This window comes from Lichenostomus cassidix, chromosome 4, assembly GCF_008360975.1.
Source record: "Lichenostomus cassidix isolate B80296 chromosome 4, HeHo_3.0, whole genome shotgun sequence".
In the NCBI taxonomy this organism is placed as follows: Eukaryota; Metazoa; Chordata; class Aves; order Passeriformes; family Meliphagidae; genus Lichenostomus; species Lichenostomus cassidix.
The window spans coordinates 27,413,585-27,431,656 of NC_139484.1; the positions used below are offsets into that span (position 1 = coordinate 27,413,585).

The 18,072-nt window shown below is 42.9% G+C and overlaps 1 long non-coding RNA gene across 2 annotated transcripts in view; it reads left to right on the top strand.

Moving 5' to 3' along the window:
* Positions 1 to 9,271: 9,271 nt before the first annotated feature.
* LOC146438142 (uncharacterized) overlaps positions 9,272 to 18,072 on the top strand; it is a 61,210-nt gene continuing 52,409 nt past the window's right edge. Inside the window, exons 1-2 of one of the 2 annotated variants that reach the window (XR_014852027.1) lie at positions 9,272 to 9,299; positions 9,409 to 9,522. This is a non-coding gene — a long non-coding RNA (uncharacterized LOC146438142). The remainder of the gene's footprint in view (positions 9,300 to 9,408; positions 9,523 to 18,072) is intronic. The other variant, XR_014852028.1, reaches the window with a different exon arrangement.

The following is an 18,072-nucleotide window of genomic DNA, read 5'->3' on the forward strand; positions in this document are numbered from 1 at the left end:
AAGCAGCTGTGGCTTCTTACTCATGTATTTGCTATTATTTTAGCATGGAGCTTTTCCTCCTGGTAAGTGGCAGCTGTGCAAGCTCCTCACCCTGTGTTGTTGGTCCAGGATGGGATGCTTCCTGTTTTAACTGTGATTCCCATTAGTTCCTTGCACATTACCCGGTTTATCTACCAGACTTGGAAGCAAACTGGTCATTAATACTGAGGTTGCCCCTGAGGACTGTGGTTACACCACCTTGCAGGAGGGGAGTTACCTGGCCTGTGGAGCAGCCCACCTGGGTGCATCCAGCATGTAGGAAGCCTTCTTTCTGTGAGCAGGTGTGTGGAGAAGTGCAGAGCTGAAGCCATGGCTAGGTTACACCATTTGTCAGCTTTAATGCTCTGACCCCTTAAAAAGCTCTTTTACTTTGGGTCAGGCCTGCCACGTTGGAGTGGTCAGGGTTATGGACATTCTCCCAGAGCCCCGTGCTAGAGAGGTTTTGGGAATGGCAGTATTAGCAGAACATGGCTTTGGAAAGGAGGCATGGATATATCCCAACTACCCAGCTGTGACTTTTTTTGGTTGCTCCCAGCTCTGAGTCTGAGCAGGTGGTGACCAGAGGCTGCAAAGCCACGTGGAAGAAGCTAAGAAGGGCTGGAGAGAAGTCCTGCTTTCCACTATACCTCCAGAACAGTTTGGGGAAGAAAGACCTCTTGTGTGTGCCTCTCAGACTGATCTTTGTGGGAGATTCCATTCACTGCCATCAGGGCAGAGAGGACAGGCTGAGCTTGCAGCCACCCTGTGGGCATCCCTCAAAACCTATCACAACCAGGAGCCAAAGAAGTTGCCTTGGAAACTGTGATGAAGCTGAATTTGCAGGGAGCTCCTGCCAAGCTAACTGGAATTGCAATGTAAATACTGGTCACACTGCTGGCAGAGCTCAACGGTCCTGGGGATGCTCATCCCAAGCCACATTTTGGTGTAGCACGATCCTAGGCAGCTTTTCAGTTGCAGGTCTGCACACCTTGGGGAACTTGAAGAGAGGCAAAGTTCAAATCAAAGTGCTTTCTCTCCAGGGTAAGAGCAAAGTCAGTCAGCTGTGCCTGTTCCTTGGTTATGTTATCCGCTTAGAAAGATGAATGAGCCAAGCAGGTACATTTGCATTTGCAGCAGTGAAGGAAAGGGATTCTGCATGGAGTGGGAAAGGAGATGGACTGGAAGACCAAGCAGCTGATAAATTGCCTAAGGGACAAAGAGAAGTTACTCAATTTTTATTTTTTTTTTACACTTGCCATGGGCTAATTAAGGAATCTATGTAATGCTGGAAACCTTTGAATGTTTAATGGAAAAGCAGCTAATTAATTAACATTACAAATCATAACCATTAAGGAATTAATCTTTCATGAATTTAATTAGGAATGGTGAGTGAATGGGTACATGGGAGGATGACTTTTGGAATATGAATTATGGTTGTTTCTTTCCTAATCACTGCTAGTTAATGAAGACACACAGCAATATTACTGAGCAAACAATGCAGAAGGGAACAAGGCTGTGTAATGATCCCAGCTAGGAGTGATAATTGATTCATTTGTGGGGAAGGCTCACAAATCGGAAATGCTATTTGGCATGATTATTCTGTTGCTAGAGATGACCATTTGCTTATGGCAATAAGTGGCTAAATTGTTGTTACATAATTTTGCCTGCTAGGCAAAACTTCTGGCTGGCTGAGCCTTTGTGTGATGTTTCCAGTTCCCAGGGCTGGTTGTGGTCACTGTCCAGGGACCCTGGGAGTTCTCTCATCACAAGGTAATATGATGTAGATGAGAAATGCAGTTTTTGAAAGAAGGAAAATGGCCATAGTGCTTTGTGAGAGCTGTACAGAAGGAGATTGGAAAGTTTGAGAGATCTGCAGTGGTCTGGATCCTGAGACTTCCCTATGTGGCATTTTCCTAATGGGTGTGTGCTGCTCAATCTGGATTCAAAAACTCCAAGTGATGGTTCCTAGGCTGTTCAGATCCACCTGGGAATTTCAGACTATTAAAAATGTGTCTCTTATTTTGTGCCTGTATTGGGGATCAGCTTCCCACTGTCTGACTCCCTTCTACTCCCTTCTGCTAAACAGAGATCCTCTCTGCACCAGGATGATGTGACTGTGTTGGGGATGGTCCCAGTGGAGCCAGGAAGAGTCCTAAGTGAGCAAAAACCCTCTGAATGAGGTTTGGAGAGCTTTCTGCCTTAGTTAATCAGCTCTGTTTCCTGTTCAGTGCTCGTTTGGAGATCGTTCTGCTAATAATTGTTCTTCAGCTTGGCAGTCAGACAGACAGAGTGAGGCTAAGGACTCATTTTGGTTGCAGGAGGAGACAGATCTTACTGGGATTTACCTAGGGAGCACATGCCAGTGGAGTTACACTAATGGCAAAAGCAGGGAACACTGGCCCTCTATTTTTCTCTCTGGCATGGGCATCTGACATAAGGTTCCTTTGAGCACTAGAAAACAAAAAATTGGAACCAAAGCTAATAAACACTCTCCTTTCTTAAAATACAACTTAAACTACATGGTTAAATACACAGAATGAGGTAGCACTAATATTTTCATGCTGGGCTCACTGGCACTACAGTGAGGGAAGGCTTTGCACTCTTGCAGGGAAGACTGCAATAGACTTTGATTCATTCAGATAAATAATGGAATAAATGAATGAGAGTTAACGAGATGCGGCGCGAGGGAAAACTCACGGCACTCTCAATATGAGATATAAAGTAAGCTCCAATTTTATTTCACCAAACGAGAGACTTATATACTGTTACAGATATTTCTAATTATAGATACACACACACCTGCAGCTGTTCTCACACATTCAGGGATCCTCTTGTTAACTCCCTTATTCTTTTCTCATAACACTCCTGACTCCTAATCTTTCTCATGGCATTCTTCCCACAAAACATTCTCAGGCAAACAACCACTGCAGCTTGTCGGAATTTCACTGAGGCCTGGGAACACTGAAACCTTGCTCAGCTCTGTTCGGTTAGCATGAGTTTTGCTGGAAAAACTGTGTTTTCCAACAATTCCCCCGTTTCTGTTGTGAGAACAGACATTGTCTCGTTATCAGATTAATTTACTTTGCTATAAGTTATTGTTATTATTAGAATTGTTATAAAGTTACCTAAGGAAATTTCACTAGTTAGATATGTTGCCATGGTCTAGAAATTATCATTGCTGAAAACATTCACTTCACAGGTAAAGCTTAGAGAACCTTTTCCGGACAAGGGCTCTAAGTTTACCTAGAAGAAGATTTAGCTTTTATAAAATCAATTTGGTAAATGAAAATTATCTGATCATATTTTGATGTAGAACACTTTGGGACTCATGGCATGTTTCCCAGCCAGTTAGAACCAAAGCTTGGCCAGAGCTCAGGTGCTAAGTGGAAGGGTTTTCTTAGAACATCTTATAAACAAGCTTTGATTAATATCAATAAAAAGAGTATCTTAACATGTTACTATTTTTGTAGATAGCTATATAAGGTGAGATGAAATATTTGAAAGTAGTAGATATTATTACTTGACTTTAACTAAGAAAGATAAAATTGCAAAGCTTTTGTGAATAATAATAAAAACTAACAAATTTAAAACTTAAAATTAATATCACTAAAATGAATAAAGCTTAATCTTAACAACTCTTATCTTAAACCAACAAATAGAACGTAACTATAATGAAATTTAAAATTGATATTATCTTAACAACTTAACTCTAACAAGATTTAAAACTTAACAGAATTTAAAATTAATATCACTTAATATTACTTAACAGAATCTTAACTTTAACAGAACTTACAACTTAATAGAATTTAAATTCACTATTACTTAACTTTAACAGAATCTATGCTTAATCAAAAGATACTTAACAGGTAATTTAAACTATTCAGTATAACTTCACTCACAGGTTTTCATTCACACCTTAAAACTCTCAAGAAATCAAAATCACATTCTCATTAATCACAGCTTTCATTTACACATTAAAGCATTCAACACACTCTCAGTAGGCCTACAACATTCACACATATACACAAATGCTTTAGCAAAATTCAATTTTCATTTAAGGCTTTTAGTATTCAAGGTGTTATTATTTTTTTATCAGGATAATATCTTGTTACAATGCTTCTTTATTAGTAAATTGCTTTGGTCTCGGTGTCAGTGCAGCCAGGCTGAAGAAAGAGCCGATCTGCTCCATTCTGCTCAGGCTGTTTCTGCTGGCAACGCTGTTGGTTAGTTCTGGTTCGTTGCTGAAGCTGTCAATCATTTTCTCATCTTTGGGGAGTAGTAGAGTTTAGAGTTTCACCACAGGCATCACAGTTGGGGCAGTGAAGGAGGCGTGGATGGCTCGCGACTCCGCCCACCGGGGTACCCTCTGGGACTTCCGCTCTGGTTGTCATTCGGCCAGAAGCCACGGCTGGAACAACTTCCTCCACAGGCGTGCCGCAGGGCAGGGGCCGCCGCTGCTCCCGGGTCACTGGTCACCCTCTGTTTGTTCTTTTTGTTTTTGCAAGCTTCTGTGCTGTGAGTATCTTTGTTACAGTAGAAACACCAACTTTTTCTGCTACAGTTTTTCTGCATGCGTCTCTCACTCCCACATCGGTAACATCGGGATGAGTTCTGGTTACTCTGTTTCTTTACCCGCGAGGAGCTCGTTCTAACAAAATGTTCAGTTGTTCTGGCAAAAGTCCAACAGTGACTCTCTCAAACAAAGCAGCTAAGATGTTTTTCGTTGTAACATTGCCATACTCTATGATATATTGAGACAGGAACAGACTTTTCATCCAATCGAGCAACTTTGAATTCTCGGCTATCAGCAGTCTCTCCCCCCCCCTCCCCGGCGGAGGGGGTTTCCCTGGCAGCTGTGCCGCGGCTGCCGAAGTATTACGCATATCAAAAGTGGCACAGTAATTCACAGGCTTTTCTCTGCTTAATGCGGGTACTATGTCCTGCGCCGTGAGCCACGTAAGGTTTTGCTCTGTGGCATGTATTTGTAAGCAGGCTACAACTTTACTCCATGATTTGCCAAGCTTTCTTGCAATTTTATCACAGTCCAAAAGCAAAACAGCTCCGTAATTCAACCATTCTGTTACACTGAACACTGTAATAGGATTTGTAAAAAACCCATAAGCTTGTCCTACTGCCATCAGGCCAGCCAAATAAAACAGGCTACTGAGTTCGTGCTTTTCTAAAAAGCATAACAATAAAATTCGGGCTACCTCTGATTCCATTTTGGGTCCAGCTGGTTTTCAGGGTCCTGGTCAACACCGTCTAAGCACTCGATCGAGGCTCGCAAGTTGCCAGAGTTGTGCAGTTTACCGAGTATAGCCCTCACGGTAGGCAGGTAATCACCTGTGTCTTCCGACCTTTCCCAATTCGGGCAAAGACACGACACGCTGAGGCTGCACTCCTCTAGCACCTCTCCGTTCGCGCCGCTCTCAGAAGCCGGGTCGTAAAACTCCGTTGTCAGGGTCCGTAGCTCGCTCCGTATCACGTCGGGGTCACCATTTAACGAGATGCGGCGCGAGGGAAAACTCACGGCACTCTCAATATGAGATATAAAGTAAGCTCCAATTTTATTTCACCAAACGAGAGACTTATATACTGTTACAGATATTTCTAATTATAGATACACACACACCTGCAGCTGTTCTCACACATTCAGGGATCCTCTTGTTAACTCCCTTATTCTTTTCTCATAACACTCCTGACTCCTAATCTTTCTCATGGCATTCTTCCCACAAAACATTCTCAGGCAAACAACCACTGCAGCTTGTCGGAATTTCACTGAGGCCTGGGAACACTGAAACCTTGCTCAGCTCTGTTCGGTTAGCATGAGTTTTGCTGGAAAAACTGTGTTTTCCAACAGAGAGTGAGTTCTATTAACGTGGGGTTTAGGGTCCTGCAATTCCTTTGTGAATTTGGACTTTAGATATTAGGCAGAATTGGATGTTCATATGACTTGAAGGGATAGACCAGCCCCAGGTACTCTTTATGGATTTTACTAAAAGAAAAAAAGTCAGCAAGTATATGCTTATCAAGCACATTATTAGGCTAATTTATTGCAGTTTCATGAAACTAATTAAAGAAGAACAAGACAAGGATGAAAATAAGGTCACAATTAAGACTGAATCGATAAATCACTGTATTCAGCAATTTAATGCAGCAAGTAATTTAACTGAATTATTAGTTTGGCATAAGAAAGAATTACTTTCTGTGTAAATCCTTTTCAGGGGTAGACAAAGGAGACTCAGCTCTATTTGAACCAGAGCATACAATTCATTTGCTCTCATGGATTAATGCATTGACTTTGCTTGGGAGAACTTGAGAGCTTGATGCATTGTGGGCAGAAGCCTGTAGGATCTGGGCAGCAGATCTGCTCTTAGCCCCTCACCTTAGGGTGTTACTCTGTGCAGACTGTTCTCTGCGCAAGGAGACTCCCATAAAGAGGGAACCAACATGACTGTCCAGAGCAGTTATGACAGTTCCATTCAACACACTCTCCTTGAATATCTCTGTACTTGTATGGTTCTCTTTTGGTCCTTATTTCCCTTTTCCAAGTCCGTGCAAATACGAAAGGGCCTGTTCACACCTTCCTAAAAAGGCAATGACAAAATCAATTTGGGCAGCAATTTTAAGCAGTGGTCTTTTTTTGGTCACCTATATTTACTGACAAACTGGGGGATGCACATACTCAATAAGAAGAAATTTGACCTGCCAGAGTCCTTTTTTTCAAAGGAAAGGTGAAAGTATATTGAGGGATTCCTTGATGGCTTCAAGGGTTGTCAGAGAAACTAAGAGATAATTTTAAGATATTAATTTTTTTCCTGGAAACTTAGGAAATGTTGCTTTCTTCACGGTTAGAAGCAGGATTTTAAAAACTCTTGTGTATTTTATGATGAATTTAAGTGTATTGAATGCTTATAGATTTAATATGTCTTTAAATACTCAATAGTATATTCCAAAATTGCTAAACTGACAGAAAAAAAAGGCAGACTAATGCAAACAGTTCCACTATAAATAGATTAACAACTGCTAAAAAAACACCAGCTTTCTGTGTTGAACATTCTTCTACTTCGAATTCCAGAAATTTAGGATTGGAAAACACCCTAAAGTGAACTGAACGTATCTTCCTGGGCTGATATATAATCTCTCAATATCTTCACTGTGTTTCTACTGGACTGTTTTGAAATATTAACTCACAAAGGAACATTGCTTGTGACATTCCAACTGTTTTGAAAATAGATTAAATTTATCTTAAGGTATTTGGCTTTGTCATAGCATTACCTTCTGTCAGTGGTCCCAGTCTGGGACAAGTCTGGGATGACTGGTGGGGCTTGCTTCCCTTTTGACATTTCTGGATTTGTTGCTGCCTGTGCCTCTCTTTCTTCTCTTTTTGTATTAATTGAGCTTTATATGGGAAGATTATATGTTAACAGTAATAAAGCCCTAATGAACTGGCCAATTCCTTTAGTAGCCAAGTATTCATTTTAAGTGTTTCTCTTCATTAAGACGTCTTCAAGAATTGCAGTGTTATAGATTATTGTTCCAGAACACTTATGCCCTTACAGCAATTTTCTCACCGAAATGAGTGAAAATTATATGAACTTGCAACTTTTAATAGTTATGCCCTGCTCCTAGTGACTTCCTACTGCTCTGGCTTCATCATTCTCAGACTGACACTACAGTGGAAGATTCTCGTTGACATGTATGTTGGCAGTAGAACTGAGAGGATAGGAGTATGTGTGATGCTGACTGCTGAGAAGCACAGGAAGGATGTATAAACAAACCAAGTTTGAACAGTAGTTGATGCTGTATAGAAGGAACTGGAAACACAGTTTCTTTTCTCAGCCAGCATTGTTCAGCAGCAGGGCCTGTTTGCAGTTGATCCACCTTAAAATGTGATTTTTGTCCCAGTAGAAAACCAGGTATTTCTTGAACTTTTCATCTGAGATACCTAAATGCTATCACAGAAGCAGCCCTGACCTCCTATGGAGTTATTTCTGCCTGCATTATGCTTGTGGCATCAAGGTGCCATCCCTATTTGGGAACATCTCTACAGCTCACTGGGATGCTGAGTTTGCTTTCTCCCATTTCGTTCTTTTGGCTTCTATGCACAGAATATCATTCATTTGTTGCTGGTGATCATCCACATATTGCTACAATTCCCCTAATGAGCAGGCAGCAACATATTGTTCAGGGCAGCTCTTGCCATCCCAATCATCCCTTGCTATCTTGTGGGTGAGGAGCCCTTTACTTTTAGCCTCCAGACTATCCTACTGGGCATGAAAGAGGTGGATATGGGCAATGGCTTTCTGAGAGCACATGGGTGCTGCAAGGTCTTTTGAAGGTTGTGCTGCTACAGCAGGAAAAACACAAACACGTGAGTGAAACAAACCACAAAGAAATAATGAGTTTTAACCCCACATGTCCTGTTCTGTTAGCGTAGTAGGGTTACCAAAACTAATGCTTCAGATCAGTGCCAGTGCGTGATTTTTAATGGAACTCTGACCTCTCTCAGATAAAAGGAATTTAAAATCAATTGATTTTCAGGGCAGAGTCTGGTGAGAGACAAAGAATGACTTTGGGGATTTTTTGGACTCAGTGTACTGAAAAAAAGAATTTTGAAGCATGATCATCAGCTTTGTTAAATTACTGGGCTGTCCAAGGTATCTGATATTGATGCCTCTGCTTCTAACACTATTACCCTCAAGAGGTTGGCAGTGGTGATTTATTGACTTGCTGCAATTCAGAGATTTAGTCTGGCTAAATTCCTAACTCGCATACACCTTCAGAGAGGTGGAATCACATGGGAAAATGTGAAATTATCTAAAATAATTTGCTGTTAATTGTCTCTTACCCTTGGAATGTCTTAAACTCAATGGGATTGAAATGGACAAAAAAAAGAAAAAAAGGAAAACAAAAGGACAGATTAAGGCTCTAAGATCTGATGCTTTAATAAAAAATTACACTCCTGGGTGAAGTTGCAACTCTCAAGGAGCAGTGGACTCTGTAACTGGTATTGCATTAGGTGTTTTCTGACCCAAGCACCAGCCCTTAAATTATAAGTAGCTTCTTTGATTTCAGCAGTTACTGAAGATTTTTCTAGTTATAAATGAGATCATAGATACAGAGAGGCTTTAATGCTTGTCGCTTATGTATCTTATTAGTACAAGGCATACCTCTGAAATAACATGGCCCAGAAGAAATATCTAATTGTTCCCATTTATTTTTCATCTGCAGGAAAATGTATTAATAAGACAGAAACGAATGCAGTGACTGAACTACAGGTAAGTGCCATGTTACTGCATTGGAACAGAGTACTTGCTCCTATGTCTAGGTATATGGAGAACAAAAATAGCTGCAAATTACTCTGTTGGTCAAACTCATTTTATTTAGGAAATGCCTGTGAATTTTCCAGGAGGCTCACACAAGGTTCAGCTGGTCTTGAATCCTCAGTTCCTGGAACCCTGCAATTATGCCAGGCTTGCTCCTTCCAATGGTTGAAAAAGGGTGAGTCTGGTTTTTGAGATTACAAAGGGAAAACTAAACACAGAAAGGTGTAAAAGTCTTTCAGGATGTCAATGAACAGTTGTTCAGTATATTGCCTGATGGGAAATTCTTAGCAAAACTAAGAAGTAAGTGTCAAAGAGCATAAAATCAGAAACATTGTGGAAAATCCCCAAATATGGGTACATTTTAAATTTTTGTGATTCTTTCAATGGTAAGAACTGACATGATTTTTTATGAACTCCTCTTGCTCTGCTGGCCACTCGTCTAGTGTAGGCCAGGGCACAGTTTGTTTTGTGCTCTGCCAGCTCCTTCAGCTTTGAATCCAGCTGTTGTCCCCTGGGCTTTTTCCACCCAGGACCGCCTGTGCTCTGAGGGCTCACAGCTTCCATGTGGAGTGACATCTCATTCCCTCCTACCTCTCTGCTGGGCACAGCTGCCCCTTTCCCTGCAGCCAGCAGCCACCCAAGGAGCCCTCTGCCTGCTGGTGTGGTCTCAGCTCAGCAGCTCTCAGCAGCAAGTACCGCCCATGGCCAAGCCCTGCCCTGTGGGAATCACTGCCAGAGTCAGAGGGATGAGGGAGATTGCACCAACAAAAACTCCTAGGAGGAAACAAAGCTCGTGCTTGAAGTGCAGGCAAGGTGCTGGGTCTGCACTGATATATATGTGTGCTGACAGATGGTCTGACTTGAAATACTCTCTCCAAATTCCATTAAGCCCTAGGAAGGCAGCGGGCAGCTAGCAGCCGTGAGGAAGTAAGTGGTTTCTTATTAACCAGCCCCCACGCTTCCCAACCCCTGCTAATAGCAGCTGGTGGAGTGTCTTTTCCAGATGTCAGTTATCTCTGTCCATCTGGCAGGTACTTTCAAGCCTGCCAAGATGAGTATAAATAGAAGGGCTTTTAGGGAAGAAACGGCAGACCTCCATTGCAGACCCTATATGTGCTGGGCTTTGAGGGGTCCTGGTGGCTTTTGCTTCAAAGCAGTGCTTTACCATGGATGTTTTAATATTGGCATGGATGAGAGAGTTTTCTTTAAAAAGAAAATTATTACCTTCTTCAAGAGAAATTTTTGAGGTTGTTGTCTTGCCTCATTTTTAAATGTAGTAAAGAATAAGCCTGGAAGCTGGATGAAAGGTTTCTTCTGATTTTATTTTTTTCACCAGAGAAATAAAGACTGAGTCCGTGGTGCCAGATTAGGATCAGAGTGACTGAGATTTTTTCATTTAGTGCCCCAAAATGAAGTTTAAAGGAAACTGAATTTACGTTTTATGGAATTTAAGCAACGTTGCAACCAGACTCTTGTATATGCACCAGCTATGGTGCAGTATTAACAGGAGAGAGGCACCATGACAGAGACACTTCTAGTGCTCTTCCCTGCCCACATCTTTCAGGACATCATCTAGAAGAACACCTTATTTTCAGGTGTAGATCTGATCTTGAACAGACCATGCTCAGATTTGGCAGTAGTGGTCCAGTGAGGCTGAGTGTTGGCAGGTAAGTTAAATGTCAGTGGGATGAAAAGGACACTGGCTAGAGATCTTAGGTGCTAAGTGTGGATTTAGGCACTTAATTTCCACCTAAGCATTGCAATGCCTGCCTGCATCCATTGCTTGGTGTAACCCTCTGTGTTGTTGTTATGATTAATTTGTTCAGATTGAGGTATCTCCAATACCATGCTCTATCCCTGAGCTGGTGTTCTGAATTCCCTCCTACAGACTGTGGAGAGATGAGCACTTTGTCTGATTCTGAGATGGGCTGCTAAAGTCAGGTGAGATAACTCTACCTCTCATATCCAGTCCCTAACTCAGAGCAGAGATATGAGTTACTACAGATGTTACAGCAATGGAAGCTCAGGCTGTTATGGTGGAAAGACAACATCAGCTACCTTGTGAGCACTGGTGTTTCTAGGTGCCTTTTAAAGTTGATAATCTCTATAATAATGCAAATTGGGAACTCACTAGTACTCATTTCCATGGTTGACAAAGCACAGGAAACAGCTGAGTTTTGCCCTTTGGACAAAAGGCTATGTTGGCTTTTCCTGGTTCAAGTGGGCACATACTAATGTGAAAATTTGGGAAAACCATGAAAAAAGCAGCAGGGAGTAGGTAGATGCAGCTTAACAAAATGAAGTCCTATCCCACTCCAAGGAGTGGCAAAAGCTAACCCTTTCTCATCTGACTTAGTCGACTGTCCAGACAGTCAGCACTGGGTCCCCTTTGTTGGCAAGCATGCTGTCCCAACCACTTTGTGTCAGCCAACAGATAATTGCTGTGTACTCATAAATAAGGTGAATGGAATGCATGCATATCCATGTGGTTTCTCTCAGTTGCCACGAAAATATTTGACAGAATAATTTGTGTTTTCTAAAGTGCACAAAGTGGGCTTGTTGATAACACATGCTAAAATAGGGTACATCCCGCAGCATGAGTTTGTACACTTCCTGATCTTTCAGTCAAATATTACTGTAAGATGTCCTCTCCTTGTGATCAGTATCAATCATATCCATGTCCCACAAAGCTTGAGGATCTTTGTGGAGCGGGTAACACCGCAGGGTAGTGGTGAGATGTGTTTCAGCACTTGCAGCATCACAGAGCATCTTCTCATCTCATGAGAACAGGTGAATTAGCTGACCTCATGCTCACCTTTAATAGTATTTTTTGCTTTAAGTATCTCACCTACAATATTTTATTTATCCTCCCTCTGTATGAAGTATCCCTCATCTCCTCAGAGTCCCTGGTACATATATGCCTGTCAAAACCCCACTATATTTATAGGAAGCTTTTTTTTCACCTGGGATGCCCATGCAGCTGTTACGCTGCTGGGTGAAAAGAGAAATCCTCCAGCCAGAGAAGGCAAATCACCAGCTTATTTGTTTATTTTCAGTATCATCTTCTGGAGGCTGAAGGCATAGCAGGGGGAGTAGCTGTGCAGACTGCTTGCTCTGCAGACTGCTTGTGAATGCTGCGTGTGTCGGCGGCACGAGGCCAGCCGGGTTGCCCTTTGGCAGTGAGGGACTGTAAGATGGATTGGATGGCATGTGGTCTCCGTGCTCGAGTGCCCGGGGAGCTGGCTCGGAGGAGCAGTGGAGCACACTCCCAGGCACGCGCTCGCCTCCATTGATTCAGCAGGCTGCTTGCTCCCGTCTGTCAGAGCTCGTAGGCTTCTCTGGGCTGCCTGCGCAGCCCCTGCCAGGACAGCATGAATGAAACTCTGGTAATTACTACAGCATGACTTCACTAGAACCATATTGCCAGGGTTCATCACCAGCTCATTAATTAAATAGTTGCCATGGTGACGGTTGCCTTGGTAGCATGAAATCCTTTCTCCTCCTTCCCACCTCCTCCTCTCCGCTTCACAGGGTTTCTCATTCATATTCTTGTGTTTTACATGAATGAAACCAGAGGGAATCACGGGGCTAGGCAAAGAGGTACTTGAGGAAAGATGATGCCTGTTTTCCACCATGCCTGTCACCCTGTGGGCAGGAGCAATCATTCATCTCTGTCCTCATGTTTTGCTTTTTTTGTGTACGTGAAGCCTGCCTCTTAGCCATCCTATTTTTTTCATTTGTTGCTTTTAGGTGAAATCCTGATTATCCTGAGCACCTGTGTTATTCTGGGGTCCTGGAACCAGCTCCTCTGATTTTCAGTGGTGCGAGGGAAGGACTGGGCACTTAATTTGCAGCCCAACTGCAGAGTCTTGGCAGTCTTCCACAGCTGAGCTTTTGCCCATGTGGGTTTTCTGTGCTTGATTAAATCACAATATTTCCTCTGGCTCTGAAGCCAGAAAGGACCATTAACTCTCCAAGACTGGCCACCTGCACAGTACAGATCAGTGACTCCCTCCCAATGGCTTCTGCTTTGTGCCTGAAAGCTTCTGGTTGAGCTGTGATTTCCTTGTCAGAAGATGTCTCATGTTTGTATAAATGTTGCTGGCGATGGCAAACACTTGTGCTGTGGTAGTCTGTCCAGGTGTTTAAGCACCCCTCACTGTTAAGAATCTGCCTCCCCAGCACGCTTGGTGAGACTTGCTTGGCATTACTTCTTTTGTTGTCTTTGATTGTCTGTGGGCACTTTCTTATGGCACCTAGCAGCTCTCTTCTTCACACAGAGTTTGGATCCTTACTAGTCCCCATGGATGCAGATGGGTGGTTGATAATTTGCCCTGAGCTCAGCATTCTGCCCACATCTCTCTCTAGGTATTTAGAAAAGAAAATAATTCTCAGTGGATAGCAAGACATGTCTGTAGTCATTTTGTAAGAATGTTTTTTTAGTTCAAAGTATTTGAAGTAATAATATGGACATGTTTCAATGTCCAAAATAAATGTTTTTGTGGCACAAAACTGAGAGCATGTGGTTTGTAGAACTGTGAGGAAATACAGCCTGTTGGGACAGTGTCAGAGGAGCATACATGGTCCCAGAGCCTGAAGTGACCTTGCCCATCTAGGTGTTGGGAAAGGTCACTGGTGTGTGCCGTCTTTTGAGCCATGTCATGGGGAATGATGGTCCAAAATCTCACCTGTAATGTATGAATGGTTAGGTTGTTTGTATGACTGGGACTCTGGAGTTCATCTTTCTCCCTAGCTCTGTTTTATGTAAAAGTCTAAACCTAGCATTAGAAGTGGAGGTAAAATTTAGCCCATGGGATGGGTTATCCCGTGTCTCTTTACTAGAGGCTTTGTCTGAAGTGCTTGGCAATGGCAGTGTTCTACAGGGAGGTCTCTCAAGCAGATGGAGCTAGGGGCTGAACAAAATTGAAAATCCATATGTTCCTGACTTGGCCCTACCCAGAAATGTGAAAAATTGCCAGCGCTATACATCAGCTGTGTTTTTCCCAGACACAGTGTTCTGTCTCTGACTGTGTGTCTTTTCAGAGATGCATAAAACTTTCCCAGAAGTGCCACAACAACTGGGACACCCGGCAAAGGACAGGAACAGCCACCCTGGTAGCTCACAGCTGTCATGCATAGCTGTGTTGGTGTTGCTGTAAGGCTTACTGAGCTCAGATACAAGAACAAGCAGAGCCAGAGCATATCTCTATTGTATTCAGCTGCCAAAATGCTTTCAGCCCATCTGAGGGGAAAAGAAGAAGGACCCCAGTTGTGTCACTGCCTGTAAGTTACTATGTGAGCAACTAGGAGATGCTTGGCTCTGTGTGGAAAAACTTCCTGTACTAGAGAGGGGAGAACTGACACGGTTCTGGCCTGCCCCTTTATGGGTTATTACTTGGTTTCTCACTGTGGTTTTCCTTCCCCTTCAGTTTTCTGCACTAATTTTGTAATAACAGTTAGGGCTGGATTTCATAACACAGACATACAACATGCAATTAGAAATTGCTTTGTGTGAAGTAAAGTAGCTGTGAGTCATATCCAGACAAGTGAATTATCTGTGATTATTCAGCCAAGAAGGGAGACAGTGGTAAGCAGAGGAATGTGCACACCAACGGCTATACATTATTATTAGCATTTCCATACTATTTGGAAGCATAAGGAGGAAAACAATACCATATACTATGGCAGGGCTTATTGGGATGTCTGTGTGTAAACATCCATGTGATCAAGTCCTCACGGAGAGGAGCAGGTGATCTTCTTCTGATCCTGAGACTTGTGCACCCAAAGGATTGGCCAGTGACATTACTAGGTCTTTCTCTGTTTCCAAAAGAAAAAGGGGTGGGGTGGGGAGTGGGGAAGATGCATATATATCTTTTAGAATTCTAAATTTATGTGAAGCAAATCTTGTATATGAGGACTTAGCCTAATGAGGAATTAAGGTTTCTTCAAAGGGAGATGGAAGAAAATAGATTACCAGCACTGCCCTTGTTTGATGTATCTATTGGATCTGTTTCTTTTTGTCCTCTGGAAATGAAAGGTCATAATATTAAGGGGTCCTTGGCTGTGCAGAAAGAGCTGGGAAACCTTTGGGAGTGACAAGTTGCTGGCTTTGTGAAACAAGGTGGTTTATGCAGTGGTCTCCCAGTGTGTTTGTTATTTATTGCCAGGTAGGCAATTTAGGAGCTGGGACTGCGGTCAGGAGCACGGGCTGGGGGGTGGTTTGCATTTCCTCAGTGTCAGTGCATCAGCCAGCGAGAGAGACAGCGACAGCAGGGGAGAATGTGAGCAGGGAGCATGGCAGCTGTCAGCTCTGCACAGTTGCACACTCTTCATGGGAAGGGTGATTCCTTTTGAAGGTGCACGTTGAAACTGGAGGTCTTTCTGCAAGGCAAGGGGTACCAGGAAGGGACTGACAGCACTTCCTAAAGAGCATCTTCACGTTCCTTGGTGCATTGCTTCAACTGCCCAAAGAAGTTTGTTTTTCCCCCATTGCAGAGAATCGGTTGACCCTTCCCCAGCCAGTCGCAAATGCCTCCATCTGTAAAATGACAGTGAGAAATGCTTAATCTTCCAAGATGAATCTAACAGATGCTTCTCCCAGGAAATGAACTAAAGGTTGCAGCTTTGCTTGAGCGATTGTGAGTCAGGTATGAGTCATTTCTCCCTTGAAGGGCATCTGGATGTGCTTTGCTGATAAACACACAAAGAGCACAAAGCCTGGGGTGAAAGGTTATCCCAGGAAGGAGAAACTAAAAAAACCAAAAACCACAAAAAACCTGAGAGATATACCAGTGCACCCTGCGCCTTCCTCTGTGGCCCACAGGATGCATTAGCTGTGGGTCTTAATGACATTGTTTTCCAACTTCCATTGCATACTGACTTGGAAAAAGCTGAGAGGAGCCTTTTGTTATAATGGAATTTGGATATTAGTATTATATCTATTGTTTCTGTGGCTTCTGATTGCTGCAGGTGCATTGAGCCCAGGGAAGTGGGACTTGTGGAAAAAGTACACCTTCAGCTGTTTTTCCACACCAAAGCAAGGTGGTCTGAGTACAGATTAGAATCAGAGTGTGATACTGCAGAGTATTTGACACCTCAGTAACTGATCTCTATGAAAAATAGTAATTTACAGGAAATACCATGGTACTGGCTGGCTTTCTAAATCAATCATAAATTAATGAAGTCAGTGCAGAAATTGATGCCCAAATTACCTGGCCTTGTGCTATGCAGATCAGAATAAGGGATCACAGTATTTCTGCTTAATTTTAAAAAGATCATAGAAAGAGGCACTGTACTATAAAGAACTGGGTATAAGACTTGTTTCTGAGAGCAAGCCACAACTGGTTTTAGATGGTCCTGTTAGCTCAGTGGTAATCCCTGCTCCCACAAGACATCAGAGGTAGGAAAGCTGACTGCAGCGGCAGCAAATTAGCATTAATTGTGCTTCATCTGATGGAGCTAATCCTCGCCAAGTGCAGCCAGGCATGGATTTTCATACATTGCCGTTCTGACCATTTTACTATCAAGCTGTTTCTTAGGGACGTACATTTATTCATGGCACAGAGCCTACAAAAAGCAGCAGAGCATCCTGCCTTAGGAAGCCACTGGAGCATGGTCTGTAGGAAGAGTTCCTATCTTTTACCAGGCTGACAGATACATCAGGGAGGGGCCAGACATGCTTGCCAGCACGCAAGTCCATTCCCAGGTCAGGCATGGAAGATGCTTGTTCCAAGTAGAGGCAGGTCAGGAGTAATTACTGTGAGTTCAACCTAATTAGGATAATCAATCAAGCAATTAGAGGGACAAGGAAGCTGACTTGCGGGGACAAAGTAGTGAGCCTTTTTGGGAAATGAGACAGGCTAGTAACTAGCTGAGTTTGGGCTGGAGGTAGGGGTGGTAGGGAAGATTGATATAAAAATCTCTGATTGTGTCTATGGCTTTAGATACTGTGGGGGTTATGATTTTTAGATTTTAGGCTCATCACACTTTGCCATGTGGCAGAATAGGCATACTGATTGGGATGCAGTTTCTTCTGGCAGCTTCCTGCTTAAAGCTGGTGCTGGCAGATGCATGGAGTATCAGTATTCCTTTTTTGTTTGTGTTATGGAAGATCCCTGCCCTCTCCCTACACTGACAGAGTAAACTCTAGCTCATCTCTGGGACCATTTCACATTTGTCCTCATGACAGCCAGGGGATTGGATCAGGTTCAGATCATCTCATAGCCAAACTGTTGTGCATATCCCTGACCTGAGTAAGCACACTATCTCCTGCACCAGCTACTCAAAAACTGACTTTCACCCATGGATTTGTGCCTGGCACAGCCATGCATTCAAAATCGTCCAGAGAATGACAGGCCAGAATGTGACCAAAACTGACAGTTTTGCCCTTGTAGCCCTGTGCCATGGTGTAGATGAGAAATGCCAGCCCTTTGAGGGACTCGAATCTGCACAGCCAGGATGAAGGAATAGCACAGAGTAGAGTCTGTTCTGGCTCAAACATCTCTTCCAAAAGTGTTCTTAACTTGAAGAGCTGAAGCATTTACTGTGTCTCTTGAAAGTCATTTTAACTACGTCAGTTACCTTGACTGGAAAAACACAAGCGAAGAAAGAGCACACCCTTCTTAAAGCAATAGGTATCACTTGATAAAGGACATGGTTTTGGTCCTTCCTCAGGTCTGAAATAGAAGCAGCAGACTTGAAGGTTAAATCCAAGCTGCTCAATATT